This window comes from Cupressus sempervirens, chromosome 6 (genome assembly GCF_028749045.1).
Source record: "Cupressus sempervirens isolate cs-2001-9-10 chromosome 6, ASM2874904v1, whole genome shotgun sequence".
NCBI classification, from domain to species: Eukaryota; Viridiplantae; Streptophyta; class Pinopsida; order Cupressales; family Cupressaceae; genus Cupressus; species Cupressus sempervirens.
The window spans coordinates 25,005,868-25,026,156 of NC_143123.1; positions in this window are offsets into that span (position 1 = coordinate 25,005,868).

The window sequence follows — 20,289 nt, forward strand, 5'->3', positions numbered from 1 at the left end:
GCCAATCATTTACTAATTTATCATATAGGATTAGATAACTCATAATCTAATCTTATGTCAATTCAATAATTTTCATCTTGCATTACTAATTTTTCCTAGTAACCAACATTCTCAATTAATTGATATTTATTAATTAATTGATTCACCTTCACAAACTATGGGAATTCTCAATTTCCTAAGTCCTATTTTCCACCTCTAATTTCTATTTTATTAATTTCCATTTGTTGGGATATATGAATTTTTAATTCAAATATTCCAACTATTCTTGACACATGGACATGATGTGTCATAGATGTTATCCCTACACTTGGCTAAAATATGTCATATTTTATATATTGTATTCTTTACACATGTCTATAATAAACTTTCATCCTCATAGATTCTTGGCTACAAGTGGCTTTGAGGTGTCATATGCACGTCATAGATTATCCTCCGCTTTTAGCCATATTGACATTCATGCATCATAGAATCTTACATTTGGCATATTATGTCATGGTTGTCATACATATTCTAAGGAATATCATGCCAAGTTGCACATTCCAATTAACAAGTGTCCATCCTCTCATTCAATTCTCTCCTCTTGCACTTTGGTTATCTCTGAGCCATCTTGCTTTCATTTTTTATCCATAAAACATCTTTAGAATCCTTAGAGTTTCTATGCTCACATCATGCCCAAGCCACACTTCTAGTATTTCCAATATCATTATCATATCCTGGTCATTTGCTTTCAATTGTATAGGCACTATAGGCAATTGAAGCTACATCAAATGGAGAAGAAAGAAGGACATGGGAGCTACAATTGAAGAGGGAGTTTCATTTGTTTTATTTTCTGTATTCTTCAGGTTGTTTTCGTGGTAGATTAGAAGCGTTTAGTGTATTTTGATTGAGTTTTGTGGTTGTGTTTCCCCACTTTTCACCCTCTATCCATTTTGCAAAAGTGGAGATTTTTGTGTCTTAGTTTAGTCTAGGTATGTCTGGGTCTAGATTTCCCCTTAGGTGAAAAGAGTCTCCATCGGATTTCCCATCTTTCCCTTCTCCCACATTTTATGGCTGGGTGGGTTTTCCTTGATGTCATAAGTCTATGGGTGCTTAGTACCTAATTCAATGAAGATTCTTGCAATTCGTAAAGTTATTCACAAAGCTAAACTTTTTCGTGGCTTATCATGTTTTTCCTATGAAAGAATGAAGGTTGTAGAAAATTAAGCATCGCCTTCTCCTCGACGAGTTTCCAACCCATGAAGGTGATTTCCTGCAAAGATTAACAAATGAGGCTTACACATTGAGGTAAGAAGATAATGAGTTTCTTTATGTAAAATTTCCATTTTCATTATAGTTTTATTCCTTGGGAAATATTTGGGATTCATCATGATGCTCAGAATCATCCTTAGTAGAAAACCCAAAAATGACTTCTCCTCGGTGGGCTTTCGACCCATGAAGTCTATTTTCAACCAAAGGCAATTGTGAAGGAAAGAAACTAGGAAGTGGGGCCCCTTTTTGACTTTCATAGTCCTTTCAATATTTTTCAAACCTAGAGGAAATGTTAACTCAAAAGATAAAATGTAAATAAAGCCTAGGCAGAAAAATGAAAATCGCCTTCTCCTTGGTGGGTTTTCAACCCATGAAGGCGATTTTTTGCATTCATAAAGAAATCAACTTTATAAGTAGATTGGGCTAACAAATTACACACAAGGAATTTTGAGATGTTAATGGAAACAATCTAACCACTGGTGGAAAGATATATTGAGAAAAATTTGGCTAGGCAGATATTTCCTTACAGAGTACTATGTTCTTAATTCATTGAAACTGAATGAAAAATGGAAAGGTAAGTATGAAAGAAAGGAAATTTATTGTTTGGCCAATAGAAATAGTGAAAAGACACCGAAATGTCTGTTTGAAGCTCTCGCATTTATTGATTCAATAGATTTATCCTTTAACTTGTTCGTGTGGCGCAGATCCTGAAGATTAACAGATGAATTAGGATTTCTATATAGAGAGAAACATAACAGTTTTTCAAACTACCACATTTTCTTGAACTGTTATACTATTAAAGTGCATAACACTTTCAAATTTTCTATGCTTGTGAATTCAATTCTTTGTGCCTCATATAAATTCAAAGTTTCAATTTATTTCATTCTCAAATAGAGTGGCAACTAGATTTGTAGGGTTTGATGGGCTAAATGGGATTAAGTCCACATTGCAGAACTTCACAGATACTTCACTCCACTTTTATGATATGCAAGATTTCCAAAGAAGGCTGAGGTTAGAGCCAATTCATCCTATAACTAAGAAGCTCTGAGGAAGTGAACTAGTGGAGGTAGCTAGTTTCCTAGTGGCAGTCCAAGCTCCAAAATTGATTTATGAATGCATGGATCACTACAATCTGGATACCAGATAAATTTTTCTACCTGATCATATAGTACTAATCTCCATTAATAGGAAAATTTTGGTGAGTTACCTCTGAGTCCAAGAACAAGAAGAGTTTTTAGAAATGAAAGTAGGAGAAGTAGTCTTTTAGTTCTCCTTGAAGAAGATGGTGTGGAGGAAAGAAACATGTGATCCTAGTTTCAAAAGTCATAGGGCACCAAGAGTAAGGTCCCCAAAACCCTATTTGGTACTGATCTCAAGTCTGAGATTGTAGATATTTTTGTTCTTCTGCATAGATTGAAAGGTGAGATAGAAGCTCTAAATTTTGTTGAATAGTATTTCTTTCTGATACAAATTATTTGTTCAAATATGTAGTATATTAATTGGGCCCATGTGGTAAGTGAGAATTTTTCTAGAGCTCTTAGTGCCACAAAGTATTACAAAACCTTTTATATGTCTTCCTTTCTTATTTGTATGGTAGCATCTCTACAAATGTTGTCGGGCCTTCCAAGAATAGAAAACTTTCTTGATGATGTGAAATGCTATGAGTTGCATCCATGTTTGCAATTACAAAATAGTTATGAGGAATATGTCAAAGTTAATGATGTGTTTACAATGAGAATTTGCAGGGAAATCTAAGGATGTCTAGAAAGGAGGGTCATCCCAGAGGTAATGGTAGCTATTAGTTAGTTGGGGAACTATTTTATCTAGTTCTCATCTTTCTCATATTTGTGTCTTGTAGCTTTCAATAGATTCCCCTTGAAGATGCCCAGGTACCTGAATGACATGATTGTGCTGATAGAGATCATGAGGCAGGTGGTGCAAGTGAATGTGCTAAGCAAAAGCTTGAAGAAGAAAGGAGCCACTATTATAGAACAAATTGGTAATGTTATCCTAAGATTGGAAATGAGAAGGATAACATCTTATCAAATAGCAATACTCCAGTTGGAGAAAGGATGAAGTGTAATGATTGTGTCTCCCTTCTGAAGATGGTCATTCAAATGAAGGAAAAATAAGTTGTTGAAGCAAAAATCTTGCCAAAGGGAGATGAACCTCTATTCGAGTGGCTTCAGAGCATGCAGTTCAAGATAGAAATGATCCTGTCAGTAGAAAAGGAACTTAAAGAAATAGAGGATAAAATGAAGAAGAACCAAGACAGAGGATTTGAACTCATGAAGGGGCTACATATAGATTCACAGACTAGTGGGCAAGGAAAAGCACTCATTAGGATAAATGTCATGAAGGAGAACTTCTCCAAATTCTTGGATAGTTTGTTTAATGTATCTTCTAGTAGTCAAAAAAGACTTGTAGAGCTTTAGACACTCAGCAAATGCATACACATGGCCATGGAGGAGCTACCAAATTAGTTGAATGTTGTGAAGAAGTCACTAATGCCTATAGAGTGAAAGAAAAAAAAGGGAAGAAGTTGAAGTGATTCACATTTTTCCCCCTTTGCTTTACTTTCTTATGTAATTATTGTAATAGGACAAACTAGTGTCTTGCCATTTGTCATTTTTGAGAAGATGAACCAATGGAACTTCTATTGTAACAGTCATATCAAAATCATATATGTATGAAATTGAAAGATTAATAAAGGGTCAGCAAATTTTTGGTGTGAAATACTTGATGTTGCAGAGACAATTGAATGGTATTTTGGTATCAATTATTGTTTGTTCCATTTCTATTAGCTATAGTTTTTTGCTTTCTCTTTTGTTTGGATTGAAGCAAGGGAAGAACAAAGTTCTTATCTTTTGTTTCAAAGTAGTGAGTGGATGTGATAAGTAGTGTCACTGCATGTTCAAAGAGAGATCCTTAGAGAATTTTTCCTATTAAGCTAATTGTAGTTCAGATTAAAATTAACTAAGTTTAGTATTATTAACCATACTATTAAGCTTTATGAGTTGATAAGATGTGTGGGTTCATAAACTTAATCAATTCTTCATAAATCCTTTTTGCCTAATTTAGATTCTATTTAGGTCTAGCTTGGTTTACCTCTTCTATTCTTTGGTCAAGAACATACCCATGTTTTAGTTTTAGAAATAAAAAATAATTCATTGCAAATCTACTATAAGGAGTTGTACCTATCAATTCAGAGAAAATCCAGTCTGCTCATAAGTAGCTTTTTAGCTATTTGTAATCAGATATTGTTTTTAATTTGGGTATTCAAGAGTCATAATAAAAAAAGAACAAATTTTTTTACCAATAAGTTGCTCATAGTATGCAAGGTTCTAACCCATTTTCTAGTCCTACAATTGGTGAACTTGACATGAAGATTTTTTTTTTTAATATTTGTAGGTGCAAGGAAGGAGCTCATTTGAAGGAATACAATTTTTTTTTTCTCTTTCTTATCATACCTAGTCTAATTAGGATGCACAGTAACATGTTTTTCACTTTCATTTATATATTTTTGTATCTTGTTGTCTCAAGTGTGCACTCTTCTCTACAAGGGTGCACTTGGGGCCTATAGGAAGCTGTTTTAGGGGCCTAGGAGTTAGTATAACCTATGTCTATTGTTCACACCTTACCAACTGTACTCCAAAACCACCAAATGTGCCCTTACGGGCCCCAAGTGCACCAGGGGCACACTTTTCACTATCTTAGTGCACTTGGTAGTATAGGTTTCAATTTTGTGTTGTGGGTATCATTTTGACCTAATTTCCCCCAATTTGTACCCAATCTCCCAACTGCACTAAGAAACTACCAACTATTCTCTAACTAGCCCCAACTACACAAGGAGTATAGTTTGCACTATCTTAGTGCACTTGGGGACCTTCTCAGTATTTTTGACCTTTTGGGGTATAATTTACACTATCACGATGCAATTGGTTCACAAAAAGGACACATTTCAATAAGAATCTACATCTAGGGTTTTAATTTCATTCTAGGACCTAGGGTAGATGTTTTTGTGTTACAAATGATATATTTGCAGCATGTGGCAATCATTGGGAGAAGACAAATATATTAAAAACTATTAATTTTTGTTTGCAAGATGTTGTTGAAGACCCATGTTCTTGTTCAAACTTTATGTGAGGGTTTCTTAGATTAGATAACACTTCTTTTGGTGCTCTAAAATGAATTTTCTTTTCTATTTGGCATCTATGCATTGTTTATAACCCTAGGAGTTGCATGGATGTATCCTCTTGCCTCATCATTTGTGGATCTTGGGTGTAATAGAAACCCATACAATTTATTTAGACAGGCCTACCATGGAACCAAGACTCGCCACTTGGCGAGTCCCAAGGGTCACCCTCGAAGTGGTAACATGCCAAAGCCAGGTCAACACTCCAACTGCTATAACAAACTCAATAAGGTTAATGTCATGTTGGCAATATTGTTGTGTGATAGCTCCCCTCCAATACCCTTAGGGTGCATCGAACCCCAATTCTTGGGGTTGGGAGACCTTCTTAGATGTTTATCATTCACTTGTCAAATAGAGTGCCCAAACTAAACACCTTGTCTTAGTATCCAAAATCCTTTCTATCCACTAGCTCAAGGGGTCACCCATGCCCATCAAGACATCCCACATTCTCATGGTCCTTAGTAGAGGCAATAGTCCCTCAGAAAGTGATGACCATTGGGAAGCAGATCTTGGTAGCCCCAAGAAGTGAGTGCATTGTAAGGGGGAGCCTATAGGGCCAAGATTCTGAGTTGTCCACTCTGGATAAGCATGGCTGAACTTCGGTTCAAGTGGGAATTTAGTGGATACAGTCTTAAATCCTAGGTTGTGATGTGTCTTTTAAGTTTAACAATAGATATTCTTGTTTATTATGTCTTGTGTGTGTAAATAACATTAATCAAGATAATACCAAATCAACAAAATCATACAAAAAACACATGTGAACCTTGGATATTATCAAACTTTGTCAAAATGTTACAACATTGTCAAAATATTGCAAACCTCTTATAAAAAACTTGAAACTTTGAAAACATGGAAACTTGTAACCTTAGGAGTCCTTGGCATGATTTAGACTTCATCCTTGCATAGCACACCATTGCATTTGTCATTCTTTGAGCCTCATACTTGCATCCTATAGGCCTCATCTTTCATTATTTAGTCCTCATTTTTCATTCTTTAAGCCTCATCATTGCATCCTATAGGCCTCATCTTTAATTATTTAGTCCTCATTTTTCATTCCTTATCATTCATATTTCATTCCTTAGGCTTCATTTTCCATCTCCTAGTCTTTAGCTTTCAGACCTCAATCTTCATCTTGCATTCCCAAACTTGCATCTTACATCCCCTAACTCTAATTTTACACATCTTAGTCATCATTCATCATGTCCAAACCTTAAAATTTCATTCTCATTCTAACCATAACATTGTTCCTTTTCATCTAGCTCTCTATAACATATATCTAGAAGCCACCAAGTCCAAAATCACTCTAGTTTCAAACCACTTTACCAACTACACTCTAAAACTAGCAAATATGCTCTAACTGGACCCAACTATTGTTAGAAACAATAGTCCACCAAGATAACTGAGAGAGAGGGGTGAATCATTTATCTAAAAATTAAGACATTTATCTTCTTTAAACAAACTTAACCATTCAAACAAAGTAAACAGAAACCATAATAAAATGCACATAAACAATTACACCATATATGTTGACTAGGGAAACCCTTGATTAGAGGGAAAACCCAAGTAGGAATGATGCCCACAAGATGATATACTAATATAAATATTCTTTTTTAGAGGATGGACCCTATTAGGAGTCTATTACAAAATTAAGTACATAGAGTCCCTATTAGAAGTCTTTGAATCCCTATTAGGAGATTCCAACCCTGTTAGGAGTTGTGGTATAATGTATGCAAGATGAGCCCACTGCCCAAACATGCAATTTCAACTACAAGAAGAGCTCACTACTCAAACATGAAATTTACTATTATATTCTTCTTTCCTTGATTTTTTCAATTGAACCAATCACTATCAGACCTTGTAGACCAAGTCAGAACCTCGGATCCAAATATTAAACCTCAAATCACTTTGCAAAACCTCAGCAATGAAGTTTCCTTTACTTCTGCTCTGCTCTGCTCAACCTCGCATTCCACACTTGTGATGCTTACAAATTTACTTTTTCATTTCATATCTGATAAACTAAAGTGTCCTTCCTTTATACCAAGTCCTCAAATCAATTCCTTCAGTTGGCTGTTAGACCTTCTTAATTAATTATTATAGGACCATGTTAAGAACACATTACACTTAGCAATAACACAAATCTTCCACCTTGCAACTTGAATAACTTTATATACATGCAATGTTATGACTACTGAACTTAGCCATGTCATCACCAACATGTCTTCTACATGTCCTCAAGCTTGATTCTCAAAATAACAATTTTGCTAAGAGATATAACAAGTTTTCCAAAACATTCCTATGTAAACTCTATCTTGGAAAAAACAACACCAAAACTTACATAACTTCTTCTAGACATATCATTTCTTCTTCTGACATTAACTACATATACCAAATACTTAGAAGTATCTCTCATAACCTTGGATAGTTATAATACTCAACTATCTGCCTGTACCAACTTGATCTTTTCAATTTTCTTATATTAGATACCACAAAAACTACTATGTTTTCATTAATGGCAAACTCAGTCATGAATGTAACATATCATTATAGTAACATATCTACAATACTCCCCCATAGGAATATCATCAGCATTCATGCTTTTAAAAATTACACCATGAGTACAATTGGATCTGTCTTAGCACACTTGGTTTCCAAAACACCCAATTTGGACTTCTAGATATCATTTTGGGACTTTAGGAGTGTCACAAGGTTTCTGGATAGGTCCCCCTTGTTGATCATGTCTTGAACTTCATTCTACATATACTAACCCTAGTTTGTAAACCTTAGAGTATCTCCTAATGTTCACAGATGATGGATCTTGACCATAGTCCTTTTGTCATATTTTTTGTTATTTTCTTGGGTCAAACTCTATCTATATCTTGATGGATTTGACCTTGTCATTTTTATCAACTTGATCTTTTCATTTTTTTTATCTTTTCGTCAAGATCCAAAGTCCATCTTCACAAGGTTAAACTCTTAGATTAATACTTTCCAAAGATTTAAATCCTGAGTTCAAAACCTTGCATACACACTTGTCATAAAATTACCATATCTTGAGTCTCCCTAAACATCATTCTAATTAACCCTAGTTGCATGATCACTTCATCTTGCATAGTCCAAATCCCTAGCATCTCTTCTAATATCAAAATCCAATCAACTTGACCAACAATCAATTTGTCCAAATTATTTATCAAAAACCACCAATTTTCTTCATCCCCTATCCCCATCTTGAATATTCCAAATGTCATTATCAACCTTAACATATTTCCCTTTTCATTATCCATGTTGCATACATCAACCTTTAACATCATTCCCAGGTCTAAGGTCCAACCCTAATTGGCATTTCGCATACCTTAGAATCATCCTCATAACCCTTAGTCAAAATCAAAAACATCATTCACATTTGCATTTGTGCGTCACTCCCTTAGGTCATTTACATCTTGCAGATCATAACCCTAGGTCATTGTGCACTTCCTTAGGTTGCACAACAAACCTAACCCCTTAAAAAATCAAAAAATTGTTCATATCTTTCATATGCACTTCCAAATTATCAAATTTTATCTATTTTACCAAATGCACCCCTATTTTATAGACTGCACACCTTAGGTGCACATTTGGTAGTTTCAATGCTCAGTTGGTAGTTTCAAAGTGCACTTGGTAACTCATAAGTTTATCTTGGGTTCCATAACCCTAAATTCCATTTTCATAGCGTGCACTACATCCCTTAAAATCCATTAGGCTTGAAATCATGCTTCTAGTACTCTCAATAGCATCATCATAGAATTAGTCTTTTATTTCAATTGTATAGGCACTATTTGCAATTAGAGTTGCATCAAATGGAGAAGAAAGAAGGACATGGGAGAAATAGTTTACCTCAGGTGTCTGATGCAAGAGCATATTGGGTTCTTGGGAAATCTTACATTAAGTCCTTATATAGGCAATTTTCCACTACCGAGAAAGGTTTTAGACATTTATCCCTAACCCTTGAGGTTGAGTGACCCTCAAACAATTATTATTTTCATATTTATTGCATAGAATTAGCTCAAAAAAATTACATGTTTTTATTTTAAGTATCCCAACTTTCAAAGGCCATAACTTTTAAATTGTACATTTGATTGCCTATTATAATTATCCATGTTTCAAAATTGAGATCTCCTTATCTCTAGCACCCTAACTACATTAGTGTCATCAGTTAGGGTTCAACCTTATTTTGGAGCCATTTAATCCTTAAAAATTGAGCTCAAAGATTTTGTACTCAAAAATCTCATTAACTTATGCAATACTTATGGTATGATAATGAGCCTCAAATAGCAGGTTGAAATAACCAAGAACCTCCACCTGTGAAATCATTATATTTTGACCTCATATGACCTTCTTACTAAAAATAATAAGTTTCCACAAATAGTAACTCTACATTGAAAGATCCCTTATTAAAAATGATAGAAATATAAATATTTTTGGCTAATGCAAGATTTCTTTTATACCTAGGATTCTCCTACATCAAACATGTAGGGTAGATTGAGAAGTGGCCCTATCACATCTCAGGTCTTCATAGGAAAAAAAAGATGGTTAACCTCCTCCCTTTCATCCATGATAAATCTTCTATAGGTCTTCATTTCCATTTGGCCATATATTTTCCATATGTCATGTTCCTTGTGCTTCTACCAACATAACTATCTAGTATATCCTCAATTTTTCTTGTAGCTAAAGTGGTTTCTAGAATCTTTGACCTCATATTCAATACCTCATTCATGATACTCTTTTAGGTCTGAAATGTTCTAATTAAAGAGTAGAAAAATAAACAATATCGCAAGAAGTGACCCTCCAAAAGAACTAAAAACCAGAACTCATAGCTATAGCTAAAGGAAAGAAAAACAACTAACCATGTTGGGTCAAAACAAAACCCTAGCCAACTAAAAGAGTTTTTAGATGGGCTAAGCCATGAATTTCTGTATCTAACTGAACCAAAACCAAAACCAAGAACTTAACCACACCAACTAACAACTACCCAGTAGTAAAATCAGCAACAAGAACTAGCACCAAAACAGAAACCAATTGCCTACTTCTGTAGCTCCTTGACATGGTCTAGCAAGGAGAAATTTTTGTGTGCAAGCTTGAACTCACTAAAGCCATAAGAATTATCCTACTAACCTTCCTCTTTTCTTGGATTCTCCTCCTTACATTTCCTCTTTGTCACTCTCTCCTCTAGATGAGCCTTCAAACTCCCAATCTCACCTTCTATCTTGGTTTGGGCATGTATGCTCTGATTGGCTAGATTGTTAATTTTATCACCTGGTTGGTATTGCTCCTTCTTGATAGACAACAAGGATTTTAGCACTTTATTATGATCTTCCTCAAGTGACACTATATTTTTATGTCGTCCACCCATTCCTTCAACTTTTCCCATTTATTGAGCTTGTCTCCTAGATCCTGTCCAACTTCCCACAAGATCTCATCCTTGCAGCCAGCCATCTAGTCCATAGATTTTCTCTCTACTTCTACAATAGCTTCTAGTCTATTAATATTTCTTCATGCAATATGCATTTGAAATAGGAATCACCTAGCCATTACTTTCAACTTTTTGTAACATAAATCCATCTCCACAGAGTGGAGGATTAGAGTTTCCAAATCAATAGTTCCATCATTTTTTTTGTAACTAGACTAAGCCAAGGTTCTCTAAATACCCTGGGTCATATAAATAACTTAAATCCACCATGGGGGAGGGTGAGTACATTATAAAACTAGGGGAAAGAGAGCTAAAGAACTGGGATGAAGTCTCTAAGGTCCAATTAGTATCAGTTATTGAGGAGCCTTTATGATGAGGTAGGGTCCTAACCCTAGAATCAGAGAGAAGTAGTAGGAGTATGATATTGCCTCACCATGGATGAAATGGTCTTAAAAATCTATTTATTTATCTCAAGGGTTGAAGGTTCATTTTCCAATGTAACTCATAAAGCCTAGTAAAAATATTAAATACTGGTGAAATAATTATTTCACTAGGAAATTCTAATTCATAGGAATTTTTTAAATCATGTTTCTTCAATATCTTGAATGATCTAAACTTCTTGATTTTTAGCTTTTTATATGTACCTGCTAAAAATCAATCCTTCCTCAACTGAATCATAACTTCATCCCCAACGTAAAATTCCTTGTGTCTCTTTTTCTCATCTTCTGTATCCTTGTACTACATATTCATCTTCGTAATGTGTTTTGTTATCTCCTCACAAATGTTCTCTAGGTGTTGTGTAAAGTCTTCAACTTCAATACTACTTATCTCTCATTTGTCCAGGTTCCTCAATTCTAAATTATTTCGAGGACTTCCATATATAATCTAGAATGGTGTTTTACCAATGCTCATGTTCACAAAATTATTGTATGCAAAAAAAAATTGTGGTAAAATCAAATTCTATCCTATTGGCTTATCTCCAATCGAACACATCAACAAATTCTCTATAATCTTATTCACATCCTATATTTGTCTATCATTCTATGGATGATATGATGAGATGAACTTCAAATCTATCTTCAAATTCTTCCATAATGTGTGCCAAATATACCCAACAAACTTGGTGTCCTAATCTAAAACTATACTCTTTGGTAGACCATGTAGCCTCATCACTTCTCTGAAAAATAATTTTACCACATGAACAACATCACTAGTCTTCTTATGGATAATGAAGTGTATCATCTTGGAAAACCTATCAACCACCACAAACATTGAATTATTCCCTCGTTGGGTCATTCTTAAACCAAGAATAAAATCCATGTTGACATCATGTATAGATAATATTTGATACAACCCTCTATTATGCTTTTCTCCATTTTCCATCTGACATACTCTGCAACTTTGCACAAAATTTTTAACATCTTGGTGAAACTGTGGCTAGTGATCATTCTCACTTATTAGAGAAATTGTTATATCTTGACTAACATGTCTAGCCACTTGTCCACTATTATTCTCCTTTATGAGATTCTTTATAATAGAACTCATTAGAATGGACAACTACCACCAAGATAACTATTGTGGGGTGGGCGGGGGGGAGGGTGGGGGGGTTTTGAATCATTTATCCAACAATTAAAACATTTATCTTCTTTAAAAAAACTTAACCATTCAACCAAAGTAAACAACAACTATAATAAGATGCACATAGATAGTTACACTAGATATGCCAACTAGGGAAACACTTGATCAGAGGGAAAACCCTAGTGGGAATGATGCCCACAAGATGATGTACTAATATAAATATTCCTTGTCAGGGGATGGACCTTGTTAGGAGTCTATTAGAACATTTAATAAATAGAGTCTTTGTTAGGAGTCTTTGAATCCCTATTAAGATATTCCAACGCTATTAGGAGTTGTGCCAACCCTGTTAGGAGTTGTAGTACAATGTATGCAAGAAGAGCCCACTGTCCAAACATGCAATTTTAACTGCAAGAAGATTTGACTACTCAAACATGAAATTTATTGTTATGTTCTTCTTTCCTTTGTTCTATCAACCAAACCAAACACTGTCAGACTATGTAGACTAGGTCTCAAACCTTAGATCCAAATATCAAACCTTGGATCTCTCAACAAAACTTTGGTGATGAAGTTTCCTTCACTTTCACACTACTCTATTCAACTTCACATTCAACTCTCTTATTTTTGCTTATCATCAATCAGGATGCAGAAGCATCCTAGGTTACCTCGTTATCCTACTCATCTTTGTTTATTCTACATGTTGGACCTGTGTGCTAGTGGTTTTCAATATTTTGTTGTTGTCATGGTGTTCAGTGGATGTTGAGTTATTGTAGTTCTAGTGGATGTCAAGTTATTGTAGCTCTACTAAATGCCAAGTTATTGTAGTTCTAATAGATGTTGAGTTACTATAGCTCTAGTGGATGCCAAGTTAATGTAGCTCTTGTGGATGCTCAGTTACTGTAGCTCTAATGGATGCCAAGTTTCTATAAGAATCTAGTGTTGAGCAAGTGTTGCTTCATGTACCGAGTGAATCTATTGATTTTGGGTTTTACTACTAAGTTATCTGTGTCTACTTCTATTTTGGGCCAATCTTGCACATATTTAATTTTGTTATTGGTAGTTAATATTTGATGTGAGATGACTTGTGGTTGTGCATGCATTTAATGTAAGGTTTAATTTTTTAATAGGCTGACTTGTGGTCATAAAATTATTTAAGGAGGTTTGATATTGAGTTTTAGGGAAGAACTTAGAGGATGTGAAAGTTGGAAGAATATGTGTCTAGAAATCAAAATTTAAAGTTAGATTGTGGATTTGAATGTATTTTGTATCTGGCTATAACCCATAAAGTCTTACAGCTAGGAATGTATGTTGTTTATTGGATGAATCAATAAAAAAAATTATCTTCTCCCTTCGTTGGTTGATGTTCTTTGAGTTGGTTTTCGCTATGTTAACTCTTGCATGGTGGTTTCGATAGCTAGATGTGCCTTTGGCCATAGTTCTTCATCCGTCCCTATGTCAGGTAGTATTAGAGCAAAGGCTCATCCTTATGAAGTTTGGATCATAAAGAACCCTAAGTGAATTTGGTTTTAGGGTTACAAATTTGTGGATTTGACCTATAACTTGTAGAGGGTTATGATCTTATAGGTCCCAGATTTGTAAAGATGGTTCAAGGTAGAGAAAATGTTGATAATGCAATATTAGATACATTGAGACAAATTAAAGCCAGATTAGATGCTATGGAGACATTCTAGATGAAAGGAGCACATCTTGATGATGTAAGTGATGACAAAGAAGTAGCATCAAACCCTAATCTAGAACCCAAAGAAGATCAAAATGAAGCAAGGTTGTTAAGAGTGTTATATCAAGAAAATTGAATGCCTATTGTAGAAGTTGTTCCTTGTGATGAAAAATTGATTACCAATGTTTTGTTGGATTGGATCTTTGATAAGGAGAAGTTCTTTGAGTATGAAAAAACTCCTAATAATAGGATGGTGAAAATTGTTGTTACAAGGTTAAAGTGTCATGTCTCACTATGGTGGAGCATTTACAAATTGATAAACAAAGGAGAGGAAAGGAAAAGATCAAGACTTGGCCAAAGATGGTAAACAAAGTGAAGAAAAAATTCCTTCCTACTAATTACCAAGTTATATTGTTGAGAAAGATGCAAAACTTGAGGAAAAGAGACATGAGTGTGAAGGAGTATACTAAGGAATTCTATAGATTGGACATCAAGTCTGCACATGTGGATGATGATGTTGAGAAAATTGCAAGATACATAAATGGATTGTGATCTAAAATTCAAGATGAAATAAGTTTTGTGAAGTTAGAAAGTGTGGGAGAAGAATAGCAATATGCCTTGAAGGCTGAGGAGATCTTGAAAAAGAAAAATGAACTAAGACAAAGAGGTAGAGGTGGTAGATTCTAGAGAGGTAGAGGTAGATCTTATGGTGAAGGTGGTAGATCTAATAATTATATATAAGATAAGGACAAATTTGAATATAAGAATGATGACAAAGGAAAGATTTAATGGAAATTTGGTAATTCTTACTAAGGAGGTACTAATTCTTAATGCGAAAGAGGTAATTCTTATTCTAGAGGTGGTTTTCATGGTAATTGTTTTAGATGTGGTAAAGAGGGAAATAAATCTTTTGAATGTAGATCCTCTAAAAGTGGGCAAGGTAATAGAAATATTTTGATTCAAGGAGATGATGAGGGTTCACCAAGTAGACCTGAGGCTGGAGAAAATTTGATGGTGAGAAGAACCTTATGTAATAAGGGAAGTGATGAGGAACCTATTTTAAGGAGAAGTATTTTCAAGACAGGATGTAAGATGGCTGGAGAATGTTGCAAACTGATCATTGATAGTGGAATTTCTACAAATATTTCATAAGAAGATTTGGTTAATTATTTGAAATTACAAAGGGTGAAGCATCCTAAATCCTATAATGTTTCATGGATCAAAGATGAGCATAAGATATTGGTAAGTGAGCAATGCCTTGTGAAGTTCAAGATATGGGTATTACTTTGATGAAGTTTTGTGTTATATTATGCCTATGGATTGTTGTCATATTCTATTGGGTAGGTCTTGGAAATGTGATCAATAAATATGCTATACATGATGGAAGATTGAATCAATATACTCTTTGGATGAATGGGAAGAAACAAATGTTGTTTTATTTGATTGAAAGTCTAGATGGGGTTAATTGTAGTGCTATAAAATTTTGCATGGTTAACGGGAAACAATTTAAAAGGGAAATGAAAAAGAATCAATTTTTTTTTCTATAATTTCAAGGAGATTGAGTTATGTCAATAGTAACTGAGTGCTAGAAAATAGTGTTAACCGAGTGCCCGTTAGTAGTGACCAAGTGATAGTTGATAGTATTGACAGAGTACCTGAAAAAATTATAGAATTGTTTAATGAGTATAAAGAGATTGTAGCAAAGGATATACCCGATGGTTTACCTCCAATGAGAAGTATAAGTCATTGTATGGATCTGATTCCTAGAGCTAGTTTACTAAACAAAGCACCATACAGATTAACACCTATAGAGAATGAAGAACTTAATAGACAAGTGCATGAGTTGTTGTAGAAAGGTTTGATCAGAGAAAGCTTGATTTCATATGTTGTACCTATTATATTAGCACTTAACAAGAATGGAGAATGGAGAATCTATACTAATTCAAGAGCTATTAACAAGATCACAATAAAATATAGGTTTCTTATGCTGAGGATGGATAACATAATGGATTGTTTGAATAGAGAAAAGTATTTTACAAAGATTGATTTTAAGATTGGTTATCATTAGATCACAATTAGATAAGGTGATGAATGGAAGACTTCTTTCAAGACAAAAGATGGTTTGTATGAATGGTTGGTTATGCCTTTTGTTTTGACTAGTGTACCTCGTACTTTCATGAGGCTGATGAATGAAGTTCTAAAAATATGTTTGGGTAAGTTTGTGATTGTTTATTTAGATGACATTTTAATATTTAGTATGAATAAGGAAGAAAATCTTGAGCATGTTAGACAACTATTGTAGAGATTGAAAAAGGAGAAGTTGATGATTAATTTGAAGAAGTGCTCTTTCATGCAAGAGGAGATTGTGCATTTGGGATTTGTAATTTCAGCTGATGGTTTGAAGATGGATCCTAAGAAGGTAAAAGCAATTTTAGAATGGCCTACACCTAAGAATGTGGGCGAAGTAAGATCATTTCATGGGTTTGGTTAGTTTCTACAAAAAATTCATAAGAAATTTTAGTTCTATTTGTAATGCTATGACTAAGACAATGAGAGGAGATAAAAAGGAATTTAAGTGGACACATGGAGTTGATAAGAGCTTTGAGATTTTGAAACAAAAGGTTGTTGAGTTTCTTATATTGGCTTTGCCTTATTTCAATAAGATATTTCAAATTGAATGTGATGCAAGTGGTAGTGCAATAGGAGTTATATTAAGTTAAGAAGGTAAACCTATTGTTTTCTTTAGTAAAAGGTTGAAATATGATAAAAGGAATTATTTTGTGTATGATCAGGAGTTTTAGGCTATTGTTCAAGCATTGAACAAGTGGAGACATTATTTGATTCCGAATGAGTTTGTGTTGTATACTGATCATAAAGCTTTACAATACTTGGAAAGTCAAAATAAATTGAATTAGAGACATATGAAGTGGGTTGAGTACTTGCAGAGTTTCACACTTGTCATTAGGCATAAGAGTGGAATTAGTAATAGAGTTGTTGATGCATTGAGAAAAAGATGTTCTTTATTGACTGATATGAAGGTTGAAGTTCTTGGTTTTGAAGACATGATAAAGTTGTAGGATATTGACCCTAATTTTTTTGAGGTGTGGAGAGAGTGCAAAGTACCAAATCTAAAAAATCACGTAAGTATGATGAATATTTCATTCAACATGGTATCTTGTTCAAAGGAATTTAGTTGTGTATTCCTAGAAGTTCTATGAGGTTGAATTTGATTAAGGAAAAGCATAGTGGTGGATTGGCTTGACATTTTGGAGTTGATAAGACATTGAGTTTGCTAAAGGACAAGTATTATTGGCCACAAATCTATAAGGATGTTCAGAAATTTGTAAAGAGTTGTAAAGTTTGTCAAGCTACAAAAGGAGTAAGTCAAAATATTGGTTTGTATACACCTATTACTATTTCTAACAAACCTTGGAGTGACATTAGTATGGATTTTTTTCTTAGATTGCCTAAGACAGTGAAAGGGTATGATTCTATATTTGTTGTTATGGATAGATTTTCTAAGATGGCTCATTTCATACCATGTAAGAAGGCATTAAATGTTGAGCATGTTTTTGAACTTTTCTTTAAAGAGATTGTGAGATTGCATGGATTACCAAAAAGTATTATTTCTAACAAAGAAAATAAGTTTGATGGTTATTTTTGGAAGACTTTGTGGAAGAAGATGGGTATTGAGTTGAATTTTAGTTCCACATTCCATCCATAGACAAATGGATAGGTAGAAGTTGTGAATAGAAGCTTGGGTAATTTGCTGAGATGTTTAGTGGGAGATAAGCCAAGTAATTGGGAAGTAGTGTTGGCACACGCTAATTTTGCATATAATAATTTTATAAATAGGAGTATACAAAAAACAACTTTTGAGATTGTTACTAGAATGCATCTTGGAGGTATATCAGACTTAAGAGATATTATTGGTAAAGAAAAGAGAAGTGTTTTAGGGGAAGAATTTGTTTATTTTATGGAATCTTTCCATAAGGAAGTGAAGTTGAGGATGCAATAAAGTAATTATAAGTATAAAGAGAATGTTGATAAGTCTAGAAGACATCATGATTTTGAAGTTGGTGATGAGGTGATGGTTCATTTGAAGAAAGGAAGATTTCTTGTTGGAACATATAGTAAGTTGAAGATGAAGAAGTTTGGACCTTGTAAGAAATTGAAGAATTTTAAGAGTGGTACTGCTTATGAAGTCAAGTTATCTAATGACATGGATATATCTCCTATATTTAATATTGTTGATTTATATAACTATCATGCATCAGATGATGAATTTTTTGTATCAGAAGATTATCCTAAGAAGAAGATTGAAGAAGTTGAACATATATTGTATCAGAGAGTTGGCAAGAGAACAAGAAGAAAAGATTACTATGAATATTTGGTGAAGGGGAAGAATAGAACTATTGAAGATGCTTCATGGATTTCTCAATCTGAGTTGGATTCAACTCAAATTGTGACATCTCAATGATTTAGTAGAATCATTTCTCTCAACCCCAGTTGTCTAATGCAGGAGCATCCTAGGTTACCTTTTTATCCTTCTCATCTTTGTTCATTTTGCATGTTGGAGCCAAGTGCTAGTGGTTTCCAATCTTTTGTCATTGTTGTGACATTCAGTGGATGTTGAGTTACTATAATTCTAGTGGATACCGAGTTACTTAGCTCTAATGGATGTTGAGTTACTATAGTTCTAATGGATGTTGAGTTACTATAGCACTAGTGGATGTTGAGTTACTATAGCTCTTATAGATGTCGAGTTACTATAGCTCTAATGGATGTCAAATTATTGTAGCTATCTAGTATTGACCAAGTGTTCCTTCATGTGCTGAGTGAATTGGTTGGTGTCAAGTGTTGCTATTGGTGTCAAGTGTTTCTATTGGTGCTAAGTGCCAGTATTTTTCTTGGTTCTTCTTTGATTGAGTTGTCTATGTCTTGTTCCAGTTTGGGCCGACCTTGCATGTATTTTATTTTTTTATTGGTAGTTAATATCTAATGTGAGTCAACTTGTGGATATACATGCATTTAATTTAAGGTTTAATTTTGTGATCTGGCCAACTTGTGGTTGCACAAGTATTTAAGGAGGTCTAGGATTGAGTTTTAGGGAAAAACTTAGAGGATGTGAAAGTTGGAAGCATATGTGTTTGGAAATCCAAATTTAAAGTTGGATCATGGATTTGAATGTATTTTTTATCTAGTTGTAACCCATAATATCTTATAGCTAGGCATGTATGATGTTTATTTGATGAATCAGTAAAAGCGTTTTCACTTCTCCCTTCTTTGGTTGATGTTCTTTGAGTTGGTTTCCACTGTGTTAACTCTTGCATGGTGGTTTGGATAGTTGGGTGTGCCTTTGGCCCTAGTTCTTCATCCCTCCCTGCATCAAATCATCAACCATATCATATGATAAAGGAAAATGTCATTCCTTTATACTAAGTCCATAAAACAATTCCCTAAGTTAGCTGTTAGATCTTCTCAATTAATCATTATAGGACCACACTAAGAATATGTTACAATTAGCGATAACATTAATTTTTTGCCTTGCAATGTGAATAACTTTTCGTACATGAAATATTATGATGAGAAAACTTAGCCACATCATCATCAACATGTCTTCTTTATGTCCTCAACCTCGATCCTCGAAATATCAACTCTACTAAGAGATATAACAAGTTTACTAGAACATGCCTCTATAAACTCTATCTCATAATAGACATCACAAAAACTTATATAACATCTTCTCGACTTATTATTTCTTCTTTTGACATTAACTACATATACTAGATACTCAAAACTATCTCCTGTAATCTTGGATATTTAGAATACTCAACTAGTAGTTTGTACCAACTTGATCTTTATGTTGTTCTTCTATTAGATACCACAAAAAATTGCTATGTTGACATCAATGACAAACTTAGTCATGAATGTGATATATCATCATTGTAACATATCTACAATACCCCCCCATAGGAATATCATCAACATTCATACTTGCAACAATCTCCCCCTTTGGCATTGATGCCAACATAAATGAAAAACATCTTTTCAAATCCTCTTCATCAATCATTCTTCCGCATTGATACACTTCAATGTTCTTTTTGTCAAACTATCATTCCATGTTGTACTTCTTTCAAATATGTTAAT